The sequence below is a fragment of the Echinops telfairi genome, unplaced genomic scaffold (assembly GCF_000313985.2).
Source record: "Echinops telfairi isolate 266 unplaced genomic scaffold, ASM31398v2 ScPeMD7_7459;HRSCAF=8497, whole genome shotgun sequence".
NCBI classification, from domain to species: Eukaryota; Metazoa; Chordata; class Mammalia; order Afrosoricida; family Tenrecidae; genus Echinops; species Echinops telfairi.
In genome coordinates this window covers 6,913,638-6,918,639 of record NW_022111359.1, presented here as the reverse complement: position 1 = coordinate 6,918,639, position 5,002 = coordinate 6,913,638, and the positions used below count along the sequence as shown (strand labels likewise).

The following is a 5,002-nucleotide window of genomic DNA, read 5'->3' as shown; positions in this document are numbered from 1 at the left end:
CTAAGCCATTTATAGTGCTTTCTAATTTAACTGTTTGTTTCTTGTATTGTATATTTATCTGTATATGATTTAACAGTTCATTTCTCATTATATATTTAATTATCTTTATAAATAAATATATTATTATTATCAGGAATTTGGTTTGATCTCTCTAGAGAACCCTGTCTAACACAGTGGTGTACAGTAGGCATTTGTAGTCAATTTTCCTCACTGTATTGTGCAGGGTCACCAAGAAAATGCTTAGTCTTTCTCTGGAACCAGTTGCAGAGCTTTTTCCAATTGTAATGGTCTTACCTTCGTCTCTTAAGGCAAAGCTACCCATCTGAGGGAAGTCTTCCAAGGTCTCAAGGCAGATGGTTCCTGCTGTTTTTACGCGAGCAATGCATCCTTGATCTTGTTTCCCGAAACAAGGTTGGGTCTTACTTATTCCTCCAGATTTTTTGTCTACCAAGCAGATGAAGGCTGTTATTTCTACTTCCTTGATACAGGTATGAATATGCAGCACCACATTATAACCTGGGCAGATGATGGATTTGTGCCCCATAGTCACTATCTGCGCATCAAATGTCCATCCAGAATGACAGGGATTATTAGGATCACAAAGTATGAATCCTGGAAGAACCTCCTCTTCTTTGGTCCTTTTCAGGGGCTACCGAGTCTGTTTCTACATCCTCAGAAAGGATTCCAAGGACTTCCACATTGTGCTGGCTTGGCCCCATCACAAGCTGCTGGCCTTTGCAAATTGATCCCTATTCCAGCTTTCCCAGGACCACAGTACCCATATCCTTGCGCTTATCCACAATGGGCAGTCTGATTGGTCCATCAACTGATATGTTGAAGTTTGGAATAAATGGTATCCCACTGTACCGAGGGAAGAAATCTGATTGCTTCTTGAGATTTGCTGCTGTCAGTCCCGAGCAGGGCAAAAAGTGAATGTTCTTTCTGGGATGGAAGCTGACTTTCTTCAGAAATGCCACCAGTTTCTCTTTCCATCTCCTCATAGCTTTCATTGCTTCAATTTACTGTTGGATCGTCCGTCTTATTAATCAGTACAATTGAGTGTTTCACACCAGTGGTGTGTGCCAACCTGGCATGTTCTCTTGTCTGTGCCCCCTTTTCAAACCCAGTTTCAAATTCTCCTTTCCTGGCCAAGGTCTCCAGCACTGTCAAGTCAGCTGGAGACGCACCACCAATCATATGAGGAGCAAAACTCTTGTGGCCAGGGGCATCGACACTTGTACAATGCTTCTTTGGTTTCAAAGAAGGGCCCACCTCAGTGGTTTTACCCTTGTCTCCTCTTTCCTGCTTTGTGTCTAAGGCCCAAGACAAGTACCAAGTGTCTCTGTTTTTCTCTTTTGCATCTCGTTCATATTTCTCCAGTGTCCTTTTTGTCAACCATTCCTGTCAAATACATTACTTGTCCTCTGATGGTTGACTTGCCAGCATTGACATGCCCAATGAACACAACGTTAACATGACCTTTGTGGGGAGCCCCAGGTCGTGTCACCCAACACTTCGGTTTGGGCATTTCCTCTTCTCCTTGTGCATTTTCTTGGGCATTCTCCTCTGGCGGCTGGCTGTCACCCACGGAACCATGTCCTGGCTCCACTGCACTTCGCTCTTCTTTTTTTAAAATCATTTTATTGGGGGCTCATACAACTCTTATCACAATCCGTCCATCCACTGTGTCAAGCACATTTGTACATTTGTTGCCTTCATCATTCTCAAAACCTTTACTTTCTACTTGAGCCCTTGGTATCAGCTCCTCATTTTCCCCCTCCGTCCCCTGTGGGGGAAGCCAGCCCCCCACACCTAATCATGGGTTCGGTAGGCACAGTTATATGGTTAAGATATATAAAGGAGTTTGTTAAAGGCCTCTGTGACCACCCTTGGGGAGTGTAAAGGTTTGCTGGGAGTCGCCTTTGCTGCATCGTATAAAGGTGTAGCTATAAGGGAGGAATTGGGGATCCAATGCCTGGAAAAACAAACAAACAAACCCACAAAGCCAGGAAAGCAAAGTATTTGCTCAGTCGAAGTCGGTGGTTGGAGGTCCTTTATGGCCGGGCATCTATCTAGAGTTAAACCCTGAGTGGTGGGGGTGAGGCACAGGCCTGCAAAGACAGCAGCGGAATGGGATCATTGTGCCTTGGAGGGAGAGAGACGTTAAGGGGTTGGGCTGTGCTTGTCTTATAGCTGCTGTAGGAGGGGCTGCAGGTAAAGGCATACAAATGCTGACAAGCTGGGACAAGGGAGGTGGTGAAAAAGGCATCTTTTAGTCTGACAGTGTAAGACATGACAAACTAATCATAATTTATAAATTATCAAGGGTTCATAAGGGAGCAGGGTGGGAGGGGAAAAAATGAGGAGCAGATACCAAGGGCTCAAGTAGAGAGCAAATGTTTTGAGAATGCTGATGGCAACAAATGTACGAATGTGCTTGACACATGGATGGATGGATGGATTGTGATAAAAATTGTACGAGCCCCCAATAAAATTATTTAAAAAGAGAAAGTAAATGTCTAGAAAAGAACGATGGCACCATATGTACAAGTATGCCTGATACAATTGATGTATGGATTGTAATAAGAGTTGTAAGAGCCAATAAAATGACCTTTTAATTTAAAAAAAGGAAGAAAGAAAAGGCGTCTTTGAAATCGAGGACAGAAAAGTGAGCCGTGGAGTGGGAATGTGGGACAAAAGAGTATAGGGGTTGGGAACTATGGGGTGTATGGGGATAACAGCTTCATTAATGAGGCGCAGGTCCTGGACAAAGCGGTAAACACCGTTTGGTTTCTTTACTGGTAAAATTGGAGTGCTGCAGGGAGTGGGTAGGCGTAATGAGGTTGTTAGAAAGGAGACGCTTTATGATGTTGTTTTAGGCCTTTTCGGTGTGTTGCTGAAATGGGGAATTGAGGCTGAGATGGGAAAACCATGGGATCCTTGAGGCGTCTAAGAACCGGGAGATGGTGAGTAGCAACAGCTGGGGTGGTGGTGTCCCATACTTTGGGGTTAACATTGGGAAGCAATGAGGCCTGCAGGGCCGGTTCCTCCAGGTCGGGTGAAAGAAGGGGAAGGAGCAGAGGTGCTGTGAGACCAGAAGTAAGGTGTAAGGAGGGCGCTAACTAATTGAAAATATCACTTCCCAACAGAGGGGCCAGGCACGAAGGGATTATAAGGAAGGAATGAGTAAAAGGCCAGCACACCTGGGGCAGGTAAGCTTGCCATCAATATCCATGACCAAGATTGAGGAAGAACTGCCTAGCTCCGAAAATGAGGGCAGGGCAGGAAATGTAGCCTCTGTGTAAGAAGGAAATTTTCTTACTCGATACCTTGGGCAATACCCTAGGCTCGGTGAGGGTGATGGGGGTCCAGTCAGGGTCTCCGCAGTCTTCAGCCAATCCCAGCAAGGCCAATGATGGTCAGGAATTGGAAAGACAGTAGCCCCACTTGGAGACGCAAAGGGCCTGTTGCTTTTCCAAGGACAGTCGGACTTCTAGTGTCCACTTTGACTGCACGACGGACAGGGTTTGGTTGGAGCTCCAGGCCTGGGGCACTTTTGTGACTAGTGCCCTTCTTCTCCGCGCTGGAAGCAGGCACCAGGCGGCGGCCGTTGTTCCCATACACCCTTGCCCCACGCTGCCCCTTTGGGGCCACAAGGGATCGCCCGCCACAGAGCTGCTACTAAAGCTTGGGTTTGAAAATTTACCTTCTGCCGGAACCAGGCTTCACAGGCTGACTCTGCCTGCTCCTCACGGCTGTTAAAAACCTTGAATGCCATATTCACTAAATCTCAGACCGGGGTCCGTCACTACCTCGTCTGTCTTCATGGTCAAGTCTTGGTCTGGAAGTTCTGCTGAAACCTGAAAAATAAAATAAATATAAAAGGAACCCTGATTGTGTAGTGTTTACGCACTGGGTGTTAACCACATGGTCAGCAGTTTGACACCACCAGCCATAACAAGAAAGAAAAACAGGCTTTTACTCTGAGAGTTACCATCTCTTGTTATAAGAGCTGTAAGCGCCCCCACTAATGTAATTTATTCTTTTTAAAGGCATTACAGCAGCAGTTCTCAACCTGTGGGTCTCAACCTCTGTAGGAGTCCAATAACCCTTCACAGGAGTCACCTGATTCATAAAAGTAGCAAAATTACAGTGATGAAGTAGCAACGAATATAATTTTTCAAAAATACTTTTGTTGGGGGCTCTTACATCTCTTATCGCTCCATACATTGCTCCAATGTGTCAAGTACATTTATACATATGCTGCCATCATCATTTTCAAAGCATTCTCTTCCCACTTGAGCCCCTGATATCAGCTCCCCATTTCTTCCCCCTCCCTCCCCTGCCCACCCTCCCTCACGAACCCTTAATAAATTATAGATTATTATTTTCATATCTTACATCGTCCTCCATCGCCCCTCACCATTTTTCGATAATTCATCCCCCTGGGAGGGAGTTCTAGATTGATCCTTGTGATCGATTCTCCCTTTCTCCCCCCATTCTTCCCTAATCTTCCTGGTAGCTCTACTCTCCTTGTTGGCCCTGAGGGGTTTATCTATCTTGGATTCCCTGTGTTGCAGGCTCTTATCTGTAGCAGTGTGCATGCTCTGGTCTAATCCGATTTGTAAGGTAGAATTGAGGTCATGATAGTGGGGTGAAGGAAGCACCAAAGAGCTAAAGGAAAGGTGTGTGTTTCATCCGTGCTATACTCTACCCCGACTGGCTCGTCTCTTCCTTGTGATCCCTCTGTGAGGGGATGTCCAATTGTCTACAGATGAGCATTGGGTCTTCACTACATGCCCCCCTCATTCACATTGGGTATGGTTTTATTCTGGGTCTTAGATGCCTGAAACCTGATCCCATCAACAACTTATGATCACACAGGCTGGTGTGCTTCTTCCATGTAGGCTTTGTTGCCTCTCAGCTAGATGGCCACTTGTTTATCTTCAAGCCTTTTAGACCCAAGACACTATATCTTTCAATAGCTGGGCACCATCAGCTT

The 5,002-nt window shown here is 45.8% G+C and overlaps 1 pseudogene; it reads right to left on the bottom strand.

Annotated features, from left to right (window-relative positions):
* Window positions 1–240: 240 nt before the first annotated feature.
* LOC101640542 lies at window positions 241–1,639 on the bottom strand (annotated as a pseudogene).
* Between the last annotated feature and the right edge of the window lie 3,363 nt (window positions 1,640–5,002).